We start from the raw sequence: 19,347 nt of genomic DNA on the forward strand, positions 1-19,347 counted from the left end.
CAATATCAAGAAAACAGACAACCCAATTAAAAAATGGGCAGGAGATCTAAATCAACATCGCTCCAAGGAAGACATACAGATGGCCAAGAGGCACAAGAAAAGACGCTCAACATCATTAATTACTGAAAGTGAAAGTGCTAGCTGCTTTTTGCAACCCCATGGACTGTAGCCTGCCAAGATCCTCTGTCCAGGGAATTCTTCAGGCGAGAATACTGGAATGGGTAGCCATTCCCTTCTCTAGGGGTTCTTCCTGACTCAGGGTTTGAACCCAAGTCTCCTGCATTGCAGGCAGATTCTTTACTGTCTGTAATTATTAGAGAAATGCAAATCAAAACTACAAAGCAGTATCATCTCACACCGGTCAGAACGGCCATCATCAAAAAATCTACAAACAATAAAAGCTGCAGAAGGTGCGGAGAAAAGGGAACCCTCATGCACTGTCCGTGGGAATGTAAATTGATATGACCACTGTGAATGTATGCAAGTTCCTTAATAACTAAAAGCAGAACGACGGTATGAGCCAGCAATCCCACTACTGGGCTTATATCTTGAGAAAATTGTAATTCAAAATGACATATGCACCCCTATGTTTACAGTATCACTATTTACAATAGACAGGACATGGACACAACCTAAATGTCCAACGACAGATGAATGGATAAAGAAGATGTGGAACATATACACAATGAAATATTCAGTTCAGTTCAGTCGCTCAGTCGTGTCTGACTCTTTGCGACCCCATGAATCACAACATGCCAGGCCTCCCTGTCCATCACCAACTCCTGGAGTTTACTCAAACTCATGCCCATCAAGTCGGTGATGCCATCCAACCATCTCATCCTCTGTCGTCCCCTTCTCCTCCTGCCCCCAATCCCTCCCAGCATCAGGGTCTTTTCCAATGAGCCAACTCTTCGCATGAGGTGGCCAAACTATTGGAGTTTCAGCTTCAGCATCAGTCCTTCCAATGAACATCCAGGACTAATCTCCTTTAGGATGGACTGGTTGTATCTCTCTGCAGTCCAGGGGACTCTCAAGAGTCTTCTCCAATACCATAGTTCAAAAGCATCAATTCGTCAGCACTCAGCTTTCTTTACAGTCCAACTCTTACATACATACATAACTACTAGAAAAACCATAACCTTGACTAGATGGACCTTTGTTGGCAAAGTAATGTCTCTGCTTTTTAATATGCTGTCTAGGTTGGTCATAACTTTCCTTCCAAGGAGTAAGTGTCTTTTAATTTCATGGCTGCAGTCACCATCTGCAGTGATTCTGGAGCCCCCAAAAATAAAGTCTGACACTGTTTCCACTGTTTCCCCATCTATTTGCCATGAAGTGATGGAACCAGATGCCATGATCTTAGTTTTCTGAATGTTGAGCTTTAAGCCAACTTTTTCGCTCTCCTCCTTCACTTTCATCAAGAGGTTCTTTGGTTCTTCTTCATTTTCTGCCATAAGGGTGGTGTCATCTGCATATCTGAGGTTATTGATATTTCTCCCGGCAATCTTGATTCCAGCTTGTGCTTCCTCTAGCCCAGCATGTCTCATGATGTACTCTGCAAGTAAGTTAAATAGGCAGGGTGACAATATACAGCCTTGACGTGCTCCTTTTCCTATTTGGAACCAGTCTGTTGCTCCATGTCCAGTTCTAACTGTTGCTTCCTGACCTGCATATAGGTTTCTCAAGAGACAGGTCAGGTGGTCTGGTATTCCCATCTCTTTCAGGATTTTCCACAGTTTGTTGTGATCCACACAGTCAAAGGCTTTGGCATAGTCAATAAAGCAGAAATAGATGTTTTTCTGGAACTCTCTTGCTTTTTTGATGAACCAGTGGATGTTGGCAGTTTGACCTCTGGTTCCTCTGCCTTTCCTAAATCCAGCTTGAACATCTGGAAGCTCACGGTCCACATATTGCTGAAGCCCGGCTTGGAGAATTTTGAGCATTACCTTACTAGCGTGTGAGATGAGTGCAATTGTGCAGTAGTTTGAGCATTCTTAAGCATTGCCTTTCTTTGGGATTGGAATGAAAACTGACCTTTTCCAGTCCTGTGGCCACTGCTGAGTTTTCCAAATTTGCTGGCATATTGAGTGCAACAGTTTCACAGCATCATCTTTCAGGATTTGCAATAGCTCAACTGGAATTCCATCAACTCCACTAGCTTTGTTCATAGTGATGCTTCCTAAGGCCCACTTGACTTCACATTCCAGGATGTCTGGCTCTAGGTGAGTGATCACACCATCATGATTATCTGGGTCATGAAGATCTTTTTTATACAGTTTTTCTGTGTATTCTTGCCACCTCTTCTTAATATCTTCTACTTCTGTTAGGTCCATACCATTTCTTTCCTTTATCGAGCCCATCTTTGCATGAAATGTTCCCTTGGTATCTCTAATTTTCTTGAAGAGATCTCTAGTCTTTCCCATTCTGTTGTTTTCCTCTATTTCTTTTCATTGATCGCTGAGGAAGGCTTTCTTATATCTCCTTGCTATCCTTCGGAACTCTGCATTCAGATGGGAATATCTTTCCTTTTCTCCTTTGCTTTTCACTTCTCTTCTTTTCACAGCAACTTGTAAGCCCTCCTCAGACAACCATTTTGCTTTTTTGCATTTCTTTTCCATGGGGATGGTCTTGATCCCTGTCTCCTGTACAATGTCATGAACCTCTGTCCATAGTTCATCAGGCACTCTGTCTATCAGATCTAGTCCCTTAAATATATTTCTCACTTCCACTGGAATATTACTCAGCCATAAAAAGGAATGAAACTGGGTTATTTGTAGACATGTGGGTAAACCTTGAGACTGTCATACTGAGCAAAGTATGTCAGAAAGAGAAAACTGTGTATTAATGCATGTATGTGGTGTCTAGAAAAATGGTACAGATGAGCCTGTTTCCAGGGCAGGAACAGAGTTGCAGGCATAGGGAACAGACATATGGGCCCAGAGGGGGAAGGGGAGGGTGAGACGAAGCTTAGGATTGACAGATACCCACTCCCATGTGTGAGATAGATAGCTAGTAGGAAGCCGACGTATAGCACAGGCAGCTCACCTCTGGGATGACCCAGAGGGCCGGGGTGGGGTAAGGGAGGCAGGCCCAGGACGGAGGGCATGTGTGCACACACGTGGCCGATTCCCTTGGTTGTATAGCAGAAACCCACGTAACTTTGTGAAGCAATTTTACTCCCCCCACAAAGATGCTGGCCTCCTCATGCTGCTCACGGGGCTCTCAAGGCAGGAATGCTGAAGGGGTTTGCCGTTCCCTTCTCCAGTGGGCCACGTTTTGTCAGAACTCTTCACCATAACCCGACTGTCTTGGGTGGCCCTACACGGTATGGCTCATAGTTTCATTGAGTTAGACAAGGCTGTGGTCCGTGTGACTAGACTGGTTAGTTTTCTGTGATTGTGGTTTTCAGTCTGTCTGCCCTCTGATGGAGAAGGATAAGAGGCTTATGGAAGCTTCCTGATGGGAGAGATTGACTGAGGGGAAACTGGGTCTTGTTCTGATGGGCAGGGCCATGCTCAGTAAATCTTCTGAGCATTCTGGTGGCATAGGGTGGTTTTGATTTGTATTTCCCAGTGACAATATCGAGCATCTTTAGAAAGTGAAAGTGAAGTCACTCAGTCGTGTCCAACTCTTTGCAATCCCATGGACTGTAGCCTACCAGGGTCCTCTGTCCGTGGAATTTTCCATGCAAGAACACTTGGGTTGCCATTTTCTTCTCCAGGGGATCTTCCCAACTCAGGGATTGAACCCAGGTCTCCTGCATTGTGGGCAGACACTTTACCATCTGAACCACCAGGGAAGCATCTTTGCAGGTCATTATTTGCTGTTCACATGTTTTCTTTGATGAAACGTGTTCAGATCTTTTGCTCAGTTTTAAAAAACTGAGTTGCTTATCTTATTATCAAGTTATGAGTTCTTAGCATATTCTAGATCGGGTCCTTAGCTGGATATGTGCTTTGCAAATTGCTCCTTTTACTTTCATAGTGTGTCTGTCTCTAACCCAGCTCCCCTTTTCTTTACAGCCTCCCCCTACTCTGACTCAGAGTTTACCGCCTGTTTCCCATCTACATCATCAGCTCCATGAAGACAGGGCTGATTTCCTGCTGTGTCCCCAGCTCCTAGGACAGCAGGTGTTCATGCCAGCCCCCCTGGCCTTATCATGGCTACTCGGGGGCAGGGTCCTTGACTGGTGAGTGGGGAGCAGCCTGTTGCAAATTTCCAGGCCTGTGGGGATGAGGCCTGAGCTGGAGCCGGGGTACAGTGGGGCAAGACTGAACGGCAGAGAAGAGGGGCCAGGGAGACTTTTCCAAGGTGTTTCTGCCAAGCTCCCCTCCTCCCTTCTCCTGCCAGCAAAGCCGTCCAGCCATTCACACATACCCCGCCTGCGGCCCAGGCTGGCATCGCAGTCCTACCTGCCAGCCTGCCCAGACACAGGTACCGCAGCTGGAGCTTCTCCGGGAAGCTGGTGTCGGGGGAGGTGTGGGGAGGATTCAAAAGGCTTGTGGTCGTTCAGATGCTAAGTCGTGTCCAACTGTCGGCCTCGTTTCCATTAGAACACCTACAGCAAGCATGTGTCACAAGGCAACGTACACCCAGGGTGAGGGTGTGTGCTGTGTGTTATCTATGCAGGTGTGGCCCAGAGATACACAACATGCATTGCGTGTTGTTGTTTAGTTGCTAAGTCGTGTTGGACTCCTTGCCACCCACGGGCTGTAGCCCACCAGGTTCCCCTGTCCATGGGATTTCTCAGGCAAGGATACTGGAATGGGTTGCCATTTCCTTCTCCAGGGGATCTTCCCCACCCAGGGATCGAACCCACATCTCCTGCGCTGGCAGGCGGATTCTTTACCACGGAGGCACTTGGCGAGCCCATGGAGAGACCAGCATGTGGCTTATGATGGATGCTTCCCTGGCAGCTCAGTCTGCAAAAACCCCACCTGCAATGCAGGAGATGCAGTTCCCACCCTTGCATTGGGAAGATCCCTGGCAGAAGGAAATGGCAGCCCACTTCAGAATTCTTGTCTGAGATAACCCTTGGACAGCAGAGCCTGGTGGGTTACAGTCCATGGGGTCGCCAAAGAGTTGGGCCCGACTCAGTGACTAAACAATAAACAGTGTACAGTTCAGTCCAGTCACTCATTCGTGTCCGACTCTGCGACTCCATGGACTGCACCACACCAGGCCTCCCTGTCCATCACCAACTCCCGGAGTTCACTCACGCTCATATCCATTGAGTTGGTGATGCCATCCAGCCATCTCATCCTCTGTCGTCCCCTTCTCCTCCTGCCCCAAATCTTTCCCAGCATCAGGGTCTTTTCCAATGACTCAGCTCTTTCCATCAGGTGGCCAAAGTATCGGAGTTTCAGCTTCAGCATCAGTTCTTCCAATGAATATTCAGGACTGATTTCCTTTAGGATTGACTGGTTTGATCTCCTTGCTGTCCAAGGGACTCTCAAGAGTCTTATCCAACACCACACTTCAAAAGCATCAATTCTTCACTGCTCAGCTTTCCTTATAGTCCAGTTCTCACATCCATACATGACTACTGGAAAAACCATAGCTTTGACTAGACAGAATTTTGTTGGCAAAGGAACGTCTCTGCTTTTTAATATGCTGTCTAGGTTGGTCATAACTTTCCTTCCAAGGAGTAAGCGTCTTTTAATTTCATGGCTGCAGTCACCGTCTGCAGTGATTTTGGAGCCCCCCAAAATAAAGTCTGTCACTGTTTCCACTGTTTCCCCATCTATTTGCCATGAAGTGATGGAACCAGACGCCATGATCTTAGTTTTCTAAGATCATGTTGAGTCTTAAGCCAACTTTTTCACTCTCCTCTTTCACTTTCATCAAGAGGCTCTTTAGTTCTTCTTTACTTTCTGCCATAAGGATGGTGTCATCTGCATATCTGAGGTTATTGACATTTCTCCCGGCAATCTTGATTCCAGCTTGTGCTTCATCAAGCCCAGCATTTCTCATGATGTACTCTGCATATAAGTTAAGTAAGCAGGGTGATTACTCAATATACAGCCTTGATGTACTCCTTTTCCTATTTGGAACCAGTCTATTGTTCCATGTCCAGCTCTAACTGTTGCTACTTGACCTGCATACAGACTTCTCAGGAGGCAGGTCAGGTGGTCTGGTGTTCCTGTCTCTTAAAGAATTTTCCACAGTTTGCTGTGATCCATACAGAGGCTTTGGCATAGTCAATAAAGCAGAAGTAGATGTTTATCTGGAACTCTCTTGCTTTTTCGATGATCCAGTGGATGCTGGCAATTTGATCTCTGGTTCCTCTGCCTTTCCTAAATCCAGCTTGAACATCTGGAAGTTCATAGTTCACAGCAGTGTACACACACATGAGAAAACATGTCCATTCCAGACACACTGGTGTGCCACCGGGCATCCCCTGCTGTGTGCCCAGGAGGGCGCCTTTAGCACAGAGGTGAGTGGGGTCTGTCTGGGGGCTTGGGGAGCAGTTTCACGCGCACACGTGTTCGCTCCTGTGTTCATTATATGCTGAATGAGGGAGGCCAGGAGTCCCGCACCCTGCAGGGCCAACATCACATGACACAGTCCTCACCCAGCACCAAGCTGGCCCCTTGGCTCCCTCTCCCGCCACTGACTTATCTGTCTCGAGTGTGGGCAGTGCTGCCAGGCGGCAGGGCCTCCCGGGGATTTTCCACAGCTTGAGAGAAGCTGCGTGTCCCCTGGATATGTGGGAGGGGAGGGAAAGGCAAGGTTCCCAGGCTGTCCCTTCTGCTGGCTTTGTCCTTGTAAGGCTTCTTGTGCCTTCTTTGTGACCACATGGACTGTAGCCAGCCAGGCTCCTCTGTCCATGGGATTCTCCAGGCAAAAATATTGGAACTGGAATGAATTGCCATTCCCTTCTCCAGGGGATCATACCTCCATCTCCTGTGTCTTCTGCATTGCTGGAGGACTTTTTATGTGCCAAGCCATCGGGAAGCCAGGTAAGGCTTCCTGGCTGAGCTTTTTGGTGGAGTGTTGAGACTTCCAGCCTATCCCTTGCCTGGAGCTGAACTGATTATTCCAGCTCCACCACCCTGTCACGCCCTGCCCAGGACCCCAGTGAACCTTGGGTCTGACCTCTGACACACCCAGGCCACGGGGTCCTGTTCATAAGATCCAAGCTGGGGCCTGGGACCTTAAGGGCAGGAGCTGTGTTTTAAGGGCAGGAGCTGTGTTTTAAGGGCAAGAGTATAATCATATAGGGTAGGGGGTTCCCTGAAGAAAGAACCAGGTGTGGCTTTCTTGACCTAAGAAACGCCATTTTTGGCTTAAACCTTTTGGGGATCTAAGCCTGGCCCTTGAACAAGTCTCAGTAATCGAAGATCTTAAGACAAGTGAGGGAACACAGGAACAAAGGAAAAGCCGCCGAGAAACAATAGTCAGCGACAGAAGAGAGACCCAGACCTCCTCGGCTTCCCTGGTGGCTCAGCTGGTAAAGAATCAGCCTGAAATGCGGGAGAGCTGGGTTCGATCTCTGGATTGGGAAGATCCCCTGGAGAAGGGAATGACTACCTTCTCCAGTATTCTTGCCTGGAGAATTCCATGAGGAGGAATGGCGGGCTACAGCCCATGGGGTCACAAAGAGTTGGACATGACTAAGCGACTGAACTGAACTAAACTCAAGCCCATAATGTAATACAGTCTTTACCATTTGCAGGAACTAAGGACCCAGCCCAGGGGGAGGATGGAAAGATGGTGTTGACCTTCCTGACTTCAATCCACTAAGGCTTGGATTCTGTTGACCTTTGCCCCATTCAGTGCGGAATTCTCTACTCAAGCCTTCTTGAAGAAGCCCCTTAACTTAATACTGGAGAAGGAAATGGCAACCCGCTCCAGTACCCTTGCCTGGAAGATCCCATGGGAGGAGCCTGGTAGGCTACAGTCCATGGGGTCGCAAAGAGTCAGACACGACTGAGCAACTTTACTTCACTTTACTTAGCTTAATACTTCACCAGTTTTGCTGTTTGGGTAGATACTGCTTTGGAAAGACCCCTAATGGTTTTCCTTACTTGCTGCAAGTGAGAATAAATCCTTCCTTCTCCTGCTGTTTGGCTTAGCTGTCTTTGGCTTGACACCCCCCAAGAGGTGAGCCCAGTTTTCAGGTAACACGGGTACTCAGGACTGAAACACACTGCATCCTGACCCCTTGTCCAGGGCAGGAGGGACTGTATGCAGCGGTGGTTAAATGTTCCCCATCCGGAACAGTAACGTCAGTGACTTCCTCTCCTTCTTCCTAGGCCTAAAGAACACAGGAAAGATCTTGGGCAAGTGCTGGCACCCATGGGAAGCCCATCTCTGCTCCTCCTTCAGTGGCCTGAGTCAGCGGCCCCCACAGTGCTCCTGGCTCTGGGGCCCCCAGAGAGTTCACGGGCTGCCGAAACTCACCAGCAGAACTTCACCCACAAATGGGAGGCTTCCTGTGGGGCTGGAGACAGGCTGGGGTATGTTAGCCAACTTTAAAATCAGCTGGGGAGGTGGGGTGGGGTGGGGTGGGGTGGGGTGGGGAGCAAAGAAAAACTGCTAAGGAGACAGGAAATAGCCATTAACTCTGGCTGGCCTGGGCGGGGTAGGGAGTGTGGATTCAGGAAACACGGAAGGCTGGCAAGAGCAAGTGGCTTTGGATCCGGTTAAGTCTTGCACAGGGCAGGGAAAGGTTTCCAGGGGCAGACAAGGGAGGAGAGGAATATCAACTGGAGACACGAAATCAGCTGGGCATGTCCCACAGACTCACGGACCCGAACCCTAGCCAGTCCCATTCCCCGTCTCCGGGTGAGTGTATTTCTTCATAAGAACACCGGTGGACACTCACTCATTCACGACATTTGGGCAGCAGTTGTGTGCCCAGCACTGTTCTAGCTTCTGGGCTCCCAGGTGGAGGATAGTGGAGGGTGGGCTCCCAGGGGTGGACATGGGGAACAAGGTCCTGGCTCCCCAGGGAGGGCTGGGGAGACACAGATAATTAGTGAACATAGTTTCAGGGCTGTAAGAACTCTGAAGGAAAAGAACCCCGGGTAAGTGGAGCAAACTGGAGATTTTAGCCAGGCAATTGGCAAGCAGGGGATCCGAGATCTGCCTGGGTTTGGACCCATCTCAGGCTGGAGAACTGAAGCTGTCCATGAGTGTGGTGCGGGGCCTGGCTGCAGAGAGGTGCCTCCGATCCCACTTACTGGTCTATCAGTTCAGTTCAGTTCAGTCGCTCAGTCGTGTCCAACTCTTGGCGACCCCATGGACTTCAGCACGCCAGGCCTGCCTGTCTATCACCAACTCCTGGAGTTTACTCAAACTCATATCCATTGAGTTGGTGATGCCATCCAACCATCTCATCCTCTGTCGTCCCCTTCTCCTCCTGCCCTCAATCTTTCCCAGCATCAGGGTCTTTTCCAATGAGTCAGTTTTTTGCATCAGGTGGCCACAGTATTGGAGCTTCAGCTTTGGCATCAGTCCTTCCAATGAATATTCAGGACTGATCTCCTTTAGGATGGACTGGTTGGATCTCCTTGGGGTCCAAGGGACTCTCGAGTCTTCCCCAGCAGCACAGCTGGCCTCTATGTCTCTGCAAAGCGTGCCTGCTCCCGTTTTAGAAACTGAGGCCACACTGTGAGCACCTGCAGGGGAGGGCCAACCAGAGGTTCAGCCCCACCCGAGCCCTGCTTCTGCTTCACTGACTATGCCAAAGCCTCTGGCTGTACGCTTTGTTGTGCCTCTGTTGTGCTTCCACAACAGACTCTGGAAAATTCTTAAAGAGATGGGACTACCAGACCGCTTGACTTGCCTCCTGAGAAACCTGCAGATCAAGAAGCAACAGTTAGAACTGGACATGGAACAACAGACTGGTTCCAAATAGGAAAAGGAGTCCTGTAAATGCTGTATATTGTCACCCTACTTAATTAACTTATATGCAGAGTACATCATTAGAAACACTGGGCTGGAGGAAGCACAGGCTAGAATCAAGATTGCTGGAAGACATGTCAATAACCTCAGATATGCAGATGACACCACCCTTATGGCAGAAAGTGAAGAACTAAAGAGACTCTTGATGAAAGTGAAAGAGGAGAGTGAAAAAATTCGCTTAAAAATCTACATTCAGAAAACTAAGATCATGGCATCCAGTCCCATCACTTCATGGCAAATGGATGGGGAAACAGTGGAAACAGTGACATACTTTATTTTGGGGGGCTCCAAAATCACTTCAGACGGTGAATGCAGCCATGAAATTAAAAGATGCTTGCTCCTTGGAAGAAAAGTTATGACCAATTTAGACAGCATATTACAAAGCAGAGACGTTCCTTTGCCAACAAAGGTCCCTCTAGTCAAAGCTATGGTTTTTCCAGCGGTCATGTATGGATGTGAGAGTTGGACTATAAGGGAAAGCTGAGCGGTGAAGAATTGATGCTTTTGAATCAAGTGTGGTGTTGGAGAAGACTCTTGAGAGTCCCTTGGACAGCAAGGAGATCCAACCAGTCCATTCTAAAGGAAATCAGTCCTGAATATTCACTGGAAGGACTGATGCTGAAGCTGAAACTCCCCAACACCTTGGCCACCTGATGTGAAGAACTGACTCACTGGAGAAGACCCTGATGCTGGGAAAGACTGAAGGCAGAAGAGGACGACAGCGGATGAGATGGTTGGATGGCATCACCGATTCAATGGACCTGAGTTTGAGTAAACTCCGGGAGTTGACGTAGGACAGGGAGGCCTGGCGTGCTGCAGTCCATGCGGTCGCGAAGAGTCGGATACAGCTGAGCGACTGAACCGAACTGAATCGCGCTCCCCGCGCCCTCGACCGCGCCTGCGCCAAAGGTGGGGGCGGAGCCTCTAGGGGGCGGGGCCTGCTACTCCGAGCCGTCGGTTTCGGGGCGGAACCTTCGCGCGGCGGGGGCGGGCGCGCGGGGGAAGGCTTTGCGGCTGTGCCGCGGCAGCCTCCGTTGGAGTCGCGGCTGAGGGCGGCGCGCCGTTGACTTCTCCGTCTCCGCCTACCATTCCGACTTCGGCTCCGGCTCCGGCTCCGGCTCCGGCTTCGGCGCGCGCTGTCGCCCTCCCCGCAGACCGCCTTCGGCCTGGTGACCCCCGGGCGCGCGGCCGCCGGGAGCCCCCTGAGACTTGGACCCGCTGAGCCGGAGGAGGCACCGTGGGGTGAGCTGACTGGCGGGGGGCGGCCCGGGGGTGCCGAGTGGAGAGAGGCCCCCTCAAGACCTCGGGATTCTCAGGACCCGTCCCTGCCCCTCCAGACCCCCCGGCCACTCTCGGGATCCACGGCCGCCTGAAGGACCCCGACGGACCTCGGTGCCCAAGACCCACCCCCAAACCCTTCTCTCGGGAACCCCAGCCCCGAAGACCCCCTCCCCCCCGGGATCCGCCCCGGCCTCCTCAGACACCCCTGGCCCCCGAGACCCTGTGGGAGTCGCCGGCCACCTTTTGCCCCTACACTTTTCAGGGTCCTCAAGTCCCGAAACCCTTCCGGACTTCCCCCCAACCCCGCCCCGCCCTGAGGCCCTGCCGCCGATTCAGGGTCCCGGGACCTCGAGGATCCTCAGTTTCAGAAACCTCCCCAGATTCCTTCAGGACCCCCGCGACTGTCCCTGACTTTCCCTTCTCAGGCTTCTTTAGAACCCCCCTGGGCTGCGAAGCACCCCCCCCCCCGCCCCCGCCACCGTGCCGTCTCTTTCTAGCCCCCCGGATCCCTAGACTGCCGTCCCCACCCTCCACTACCTGCCCTTGAGGTTCAGTCCCTTTATGCTCCCTGTCCACGCAACTCTGGAGGCTGGGCTTCTCAAACCTGCGGTCTGTGGACCCATCGGGCATCTGTGAAAGAGTTCCCGGGCTTTTGTAAATTCTTAGTATGAAAGAAGTAGAGGCGTCTAATGAGTCATCTGATGACCCTTTGTGGCCGGGCAGGGGGTGGAGCGCTTGCACTGAGTTGACTGTTGTGCTGAGGCCAAAGCAGGACAGTGTTTAACTTTTAATGCCCTTTACTGAGGTTCCTATGGCCCCACAGAAACACCTAGAGAACAGATGTGTTGTGGAGGGAGGCAGAGCTAAGTAGGTGAGGGGCTTGGGGTGGATCCACATGCTTTAAGGTTGTGGTGGTGGTGGTTTAGTTGCTAAGTGTGTCTGACTCTTGGCAGCCTTATGGACTAGCCCGCCAGGCTTCTCTGTCCATGGGATTTCCCAGGCAAGAATACTGGAGTGGATGGCATTTCTTTCTCCAGGGGATTTTCCCAACCCAGGGGTCGAGCCTGAGTCTACTGCTTGGCAGGTGGGTTCTTTGCCCCTGTGCCCCCAGGTAAGCCTCTGACTGGAGGTGTAAGACCTTAATGAACAAGGTCCTCAAGCAATTAGATCCTGAAGTGGGAAGAATCCAGCTTTGTGCCCTGAGGCCCCATGCCCTTGGTCCTTTCCTGAATTACTGCTTTCACTGTCCCTGTGAGTGTGTTTTGGACCAGCTCAGAGCCAAGGAAGGTGGGTGTTGGTCAGTGCATGAGGAGTGAGGGAGGTGTTTGGAGTAGGGGAGACGGGAATGGAGGAAACTGGGAAGCTCAGAGTGCGATGGGGAGGGGCAGGACCAAAGCAGGGGGAACTTTTAAGGCCCAGTAGAGAGTTTGGGAGCTTCCCTGGTGGCTCAGCAGTAAGTCTGCCTGCAAGGCAGGAGACCCGGCTTCAGTCCCTGGATCAGGAGGATCTCCTAGAGAAGGGAATGGCAACCCACTCCAGTGTTCTTGCCTGGACAATTCCTTGGACAGAGGAGCCCGGTGAGCTACAGTCCATGGGGTCACAAAGAGTCAGACACGACTGAAGCAACTCAGCACAGCAGAGAGGATTTGGTCCTGGAAAAGAGTGGGGGGCCATCGAGGGGTTTGAGGAGCAGAGTGAAGATAGATTTTGTGTTTTTGAACAGTCGCTGGGTCTGGTGCAGGAAAATTGGTTGGAGGGAGCAAGACCATGGGAAAGGTGGCAGGTGACCTGGACCAGCATGTTGCCAGGGAGGACCTCACGCGTGGCTGAGCTTCTTAAAGTCTAGACCCAAAGACCAGTCCTGCTCTTTCCTGTTTGAGCCCACAGTTTTCTGCCTGGGCACTGGCGTTAGGAGCTTGGTTAGTCTTTTTAGGAGAGGTTTGGTCCTTCTGCCTATAGGTCACCTAGGACTTCATCAGGGGATTGTCTGTGTCAGGGTGAGTCCAGCGTCCACGCAGGAGAGGGACATGGGGCACAGTGGGTGGGAGGGCAGGGGGGAGAGGCTGGGTCTCAGGAATGGAACCGGATCATGGATTTGGTTTATTAGCTGGGCTTGGGGGTCCTGAGAGATCAGATGTGTTGTGTCAGAAACGTCACTTTGGAGACTGGGACCAGAGGGGCTGAAACCGGAAGCAGGGTGCCTGTCAGCAGTCTAGACAAGTTGAGAGGAGCAAAAGGCGTGGCAGAGGGTGTGGATTAGAGAGCTATTTAAAAGAGAAAGGCACACGACTTTTGTTTGTGGAGGTGTGGACTTGGCGTGAGGGGCAGGGAGTCTCTCCCAGTACAGTAATAGAAGTCTCTGTGATAATGAAGATGTTCTGTGTTCTTGCCCTCCAATAAACTCGACACGTGGGGATGTGTGGAGCTTAAGGACTTAAAATGAGACTAGTGTCACCAAGGAAAGGAAGTTCACTGTTATTTAATTTTATTTGAATAAACCCAGGAAGAATACCCACCTCCTGCATGGGGTGTAGGGGAATCACACTGCCGTAGGCTTTGCTAGTTTAAATGTTAGCCTTTTTCATGTTCCAGCAACCTTGAGATAATAAGATAAAGGAAATACACAGCTCAGAGAGGCTGAGTAACTGAGCCCTATTTGAAGTTGTTCAGCCGGTAAACTCGGTTGTCAGACTTCTAAGGCTGGACTCTCTGGGCTGGATCCTACTTCCTCCCGCAAAGAGCCTCAAGGTCTCTTTCCCAGGAGGGTGAAGTCCTCTCCAGAGGCGGCTTTGTTTCCAGGCTGAGCCCTCCTTATCTGTCTCTGCTAAAGTTAACACAGACTGTTGTGTGATAAGCGGCAGGCAGGGACCCAACAAAACTCTTGCGGGCTGGTTGTTTTGCCTGAGGCTGCTTCTTGCTGCCTCTGAATCTTCCTGATGGTGGCTGTTTATTTCAGCATTCCTGTAGTATGGATGGAGCGAGGAAACAGGTGAACCTGCAGACCAGCCGCGCCATGTGGTTTGATTTTTATAAAGTGGAAGTGTTTGTTGTTCAGTCGTGTCCAGCTCTTTGCTGCTCCACAGACGGCAGCCACCAGGCTCCTCTGTCCATGGGATTCTCCAGGCAAGAACCCTGGAGTGGATTGCCGTTTCCTTCTCTGGGGATCTTCCTGACCCAGGGATCCAACTAGGATCTCCTGCATTGCAGGCAGATTTCTTTACCATCTGAGCCACCAGGGAAGCCCTGATGTAAAGGTTTGGTAGTAAAAAGAGCTGTAGATTAGTGCCTTACATGAGCTTTGAGGGCCGCAGTGGACCAGGTGTGCCTGGGATAGCGGCAGGACTGTGGGGCTTGGGCCGGGAGTGAGTGTCACTTGTCCCCTGACTCCTGGGGAAGCTTTGCCAAGACACTGTCTCTCAGTCTCAGTTCTCACATTTGTAAGGTAGGGTATTTGACATCACAGAACCTTTAAGACTCCTCCAACTCTGCAGTTCTATAATTTTAGAGTTCACTGGAGGTTTATTTTCTATTAATAGAACATCTCTTATTCCTCTTGGGATGGATAACGCTGGTGGTTCAGCATGCCTTAGCCTCTGTACGGGCACATTTTCCCCATTATTGGCTTATTATTGAGTAACATGTCTCTGAGTTGTATAGCGTGTCACATCCGTTGGACAGACTGTTAGTGAACACTTCAGCTGTTGGCAGTGTTCCGAGTAAAAGGTCAGGTGTATTTGTTTGCCATCTGAGCCACACTGATGTTCGGAGAAAACTGGGACGACTACATTTATCATGGTGGTTGGCCTCTTGAAAGGGTTTAACGTCAGCCTTGGCCAGGTGAGAGGTAATAAGAGCCACGTCACAGGGTCATGGGGAGCTTTGAATGAGATCGTGCCTGTAAGCGCGTAGTGTTTGCCCTTGGATCTAACAGGGGTGTAGAAGGTGTCAATAATTAGTGCTGCTTTTTGAACTAAATGGTGATCTGTACATTTTTTGTTAGTGGTGGGTTTTGTTGTTTCCTTGGTTTGAGCTGGTGAGCCCAGGCTACTCTGGAGTTGCTTTCAAGAAGCAAACGGACACGTTTCGATCACTACAGAATAAGGATTTTTTTTCCGCTGCAGTTTATGTCGACTGAATAAAAAGCGTTTGGTTAAGTAGCGTGTTTTCAAATTGAGATTTTTTATTTCCTGAAACTTGGAAAAAAACCAGCTCATCCTGGAGACCTCTCACTAGTAATGGCTAGGTCAAGTGGTCAAGTTTCACCAGAATCCAGGTTAGATGAGTATGTAGTTGTGGAGAAGTAGTGTTAAAATGAAAGTCTGCTGATGCTGAGGGAGAGAAGCTGGCTGCTGGGGTGTTGACAGTAATAGATAAACCTCTTCAGGTTAAGTGCCTTTCAGGTCTTTGGTGCGCTTAAAATCTTCAGGAGAATCCAATCAGTGATGGGAATGATGGCATTCCCTTTCGACAGATTTGAAAACTGAGGTTCAGAGAGTGGTGATGCTTCTGGTCTCCAGATCCTGTTTTCTCCACCGTGGCCCTGGGCGTTGTGGTTTCAGGGCAGGCCTCTCCTTTGCAGTTCTGGAAGCTAAGTTTTTGTCCTTTTGCAGCTTGTTTTCAGCTCAAGTGAACCTAATGAGGCCAACGCACTTGCCAGAAATAACCTCTGTCAGTCAGGTTCCCAATAATTCATCAGTGCTTGAAAACATCCTCTTGTTGCCCAGTGATTTCTGATTCTGTGGCCCCCTCCCAGGTCAGCTGGGGGAACCAGATTGCTTGGAAAAAGGCAGTTTGTGGGAATCAGGTGAGACTGAGGGCCTGAGGGTGTTAACGGCTAGGGGAGGAGGGGCTCTGCTGACGGGAAGAGCTTGCTTTGTGGCCGGAGGCCTGCAGACCCGCCTGGGTGTACTCACCGGGTTTGGCCTCCTGTAGGGACGTTCCAGTCTTTAGGAACCACACGGGGATAACACTCAGCTGTCATTTCCGGGTCTCCTGTCCGCTGAGGGCAGCAGGTGTAGAAATCACTCCTCAGTATGGGGTAACTGGAGCAAATGGGGGTGTTGAGGGTAAAAGCTTGCTGCGTTGCCTGTTCAGGCCTTCATCTGAGTCAAGTCGTTTGTAGTCAAAGGGGTGTGACTTTTCCCACAAATTCTGGGGGCATTTTATTCCATCGCTCGATGGATTGGATACATGAGTTGAAAGCCAACATTTGGAGATTTTCATGAATGTTTACAATGTCCCGTCCCTTGCTGTGTAAGAGGAATGTATTTTGAGCATGTTTCCCACATGCCTGCTTATTTCTATGCTCATTTATACTGCTCAAGAACCATGTGATAATTCATTTATAGAAAGAAATTGACTTTTCCTAAGGATATTTTTGAGGATCCCACAGATTGGAAACTTCTGTTTCATGGTTTGTACTTGAGTGAAGGTGTAATTTGTCACAGAAAGTGATTTAAATTTTTCATTATGCTACTTGTAATAAAGGGCTTCCCTGAGGGCTCAGTGGTAAGGAATCTGCCTGCCAGTGCAGGAGACACAGTTCTGTCCCTGGGTCGGGAAGATCCCCTGGAGAATGGAATGGCAACCCACCCCAGTATTCTTGCCTGGGAAATCCCATGGGAAGAGGAGCCTGGGTGACAAAGAGTTGGACACGACTGACCAACTAAAACAACTTGTAATAAAACACTGTTCTTGACAAGCATTTTCTCCCTCCCCCTCGAAACTTTGACTCATTCACTCACTGATGCATGCTTTTTGTTCGTTTCTCTCTTTATCTTGATACGCTTGGTCTTCTGCCCGTCCCTCTCCTCTTTCTGGTGATGTATGGAGTGGGGTGTGCGGGAATGAGGGTTTCAGGGGTCAGCACCTGGGCCGGGTTCAGCTGGACTCTGGCTGGCCCAGCAGGTGTGCTGTCCGCTGGTAGCTGTCCTGGAGGCTAGACCGGCTTGAACAGGGCTGAGTCCATTCCAGCAGGGCAGGTTCCAGCCCCAGTGTGCTTATCACAGCCTGCTTACTTGTTTGCCGACACCCCGCTGGCCAAAGAAGTCACATGGCCAAGCCGGAGTCAGTGAGAGGGCTGGCTGGGCCAGGGCATGGTGAGGGGGGCGGTTAACCCTCCGGCATGTGGAGTCAGGCAGCTGGGAGGCAGGGTTTGCCTTGCCAGCTCTAAGTAGCGAGTTTGGTGTGTGTAGTTTGTTGTGTTTTGCCTTAGACTCAGTTAGATGAACATTTATTTAGGGTGGAACATAGGCATTCAACGAGTAAGGCAGTCTCTGACTACTCTGAAGTTTGTTCATAAAATGCTCATAATCTCAAATTTAAGCAGAAAATATCCCATCCAAACTTTTATTCATGACTTTGGATAAAAAGGACAGGAACTGCTTGTACAGATCTGTGTTGGGGCCGGATTTTGCTCTCAGAAAGTGCTGTTAGGTCCTTGTAAAAAGGAGTGGGTTGCTATGATGACTGGGCTTTGGGCCTGCAAACTGCGGTGACGACACGATCACCAGGGAAACCGAAAGATGCAGCTTCTGAAAGGTCTCTGGAGGCTTTTGTTACCCTCGTTGTCTGGAAGCTGATGGGCTTAGAGGATGGTGCTGGGGTTGGGGGCAGAGTGCCAGAGGCTCGCCGTCCCGTGGGGACTTCTAGGATCGGGTACTCAGCGCTGCGGAGATCTCCTGCTTGGCCCTGGGTTTAAAAACAAGGCGAGATTGGAGTACTTTCTAGAGTCACTGTGGGGTTTGGCTCTGATAATCATGCTGCTGAAAGAACAGGAAATGAGGTAATGTCTTTAAACATGTAATGTTACAATGAACTGTAAATGTCTAAATATGGGCAGCTATGCAGTTCATCACTGCCTAGTTATTGTGTTGAGATTTAATGTGATCGGGTACTTCCTGTGTTGGCGGGTGTGATCCTTAAAGGTAGCCGTCAGCATTAGAGTCTGGAGGCTCATCTGCCTGAACGTGCTGGGGAGCCGGCTCTGGGCCTTCATCACCTCCTCCTCTAGGAGGAGGATGAGGTTTGAGCACTTAAGCCGGCAACCGGCCGCCCAGGAGCACCAGCCCTCACCTGTTACGTAAGTGCTCAGAGCCTGCAGCGTTGACTTGTTCTCTAGGAAAACTTGGAAATCACTTCATTTTGGACTTAAATCCAGCCCACAAAAGTTTAATTTGTTCACACCTTCTTGCAGAAGTGTGCTTGCAGTGTTTAGGTTTTCAGTCTGTGTCTGCGATCATATATACAAAGGAGCGGCAAAAGTAGTTGAACAATGACTGAGAGAACGACAGACAGATTTCTAAAGTTCTTCACAGTGGTGACAGTTTAGGGCATGTGACTTCTGCAGTCACTGGGCGCCCAGTGTAGAGCAGGGTGAGATAAAAGACTCCGCCCCACGTGGGGAAGTGGCGTAGATTATTTGGGGGGCAGTTGGATTCATCAGCTGGTGAGCATCTCATATTGACTCCTCTCGTAGGGTGGAGTGGGAAGGACCCTGAGCTCCGTCCTGAGGGGGGAGGTTGGGAAAGCCTTTGCGGTGCCCGAGCTCTGACTCCAGGGTTTGAGTCCAGAGCACTTTTCCTCTGATAGGTTCCCGAGCTGGCAGAACTCGGTCTGTTAGCAAGGTTTCCTGCTGTGTAGCTGTTAACCCTGAGGGCTGGTGAAGAGCTAGGTCAGTCACTGAAGTCGCCAGGCTAGGGCCCAAGGTCGCTTATCCTTGGGATTATAAGGTACAGTGGGAAACCTCAGTATTTCTCCTTTCCTTAGAAAATACCTAACAGAGAGGAACGGAAGGACCTGACCTTTGATGACTCGGAAGGAGTTGGGGCCCAGCAGCACCCTGGCACGGGACGGGCGCCAGGGGGCAGCATGGAGCTCGCCTGCAGGCCTGCCTCAGCACCTGGGGAAGGGCCCTGACACTTGACGGCCCCCTGGACCTTCCCCCTGGGTGGGGGGACGCCTACAGGCCGCGGCACGGGTCTGTGCCCATTTTCAGGGGATATTCTTATGATGCTCTTTAAAGCCTAACGATGCTCCTAGACTTATTAGGCCTCGTTTCCTTACCCTGGAAAATCATTTTTAGTGACCCAGTGCTGAATGAGGGGGAGGGAGAAATATCACAGGTGTGAGAGGTGGTTTCAGCTGGTGCGAGCT

At 50.4% G+C, this 19,347-nt stretch overlaps 1 protein-coding gene across 8 annotated transcripts in view; it reads left to right on the top strand.

The window, feature by feature from the left end:
• Positions 1-19,347, top strand: part of FAM118A (family with sequence similarity 118 member A) — a 343,668-nt gene that overhangs the window by 147,110 nt on the left and 177,211 nt on the right. Inside the window, exon 1 of one of the 8 annotated variants that reach the window (XR_010664430.1) lies at positions 10,803-11,154. The exons of 1 other annotated variant lie outside the window; for it this stretch is intronic. The gene's annotated coding sequence lies outside the window, so the exon portion shown is untranslated. Of the gene's footprint in view, positions 1-10,802; positions 11,155-13,174; positions 13,191-17,761; positions 17,978-19,347 lie in introns of those variants that run through there. 6 more of the 8 variants (XM_065945385.1, XM_065945337.1, XM_065945364.1 and 3 more) reach the window with 6 other exon arrangements.

The sequence above is a fragment of the Muntiacus reevesi genome, chromosome 1 (assembly GCF_963930625.1).
Source record: "Muntiacus reevesi chromosome 1, mMunRee1.1, whole genome shotgun sequence".
NCBI classification, from domain to species: Eukaryota; Metazoa; Chordata; class Mammalia; order Artiodactyla; family Cervidae; genus Muntiacus; species Muntiacus reevesi.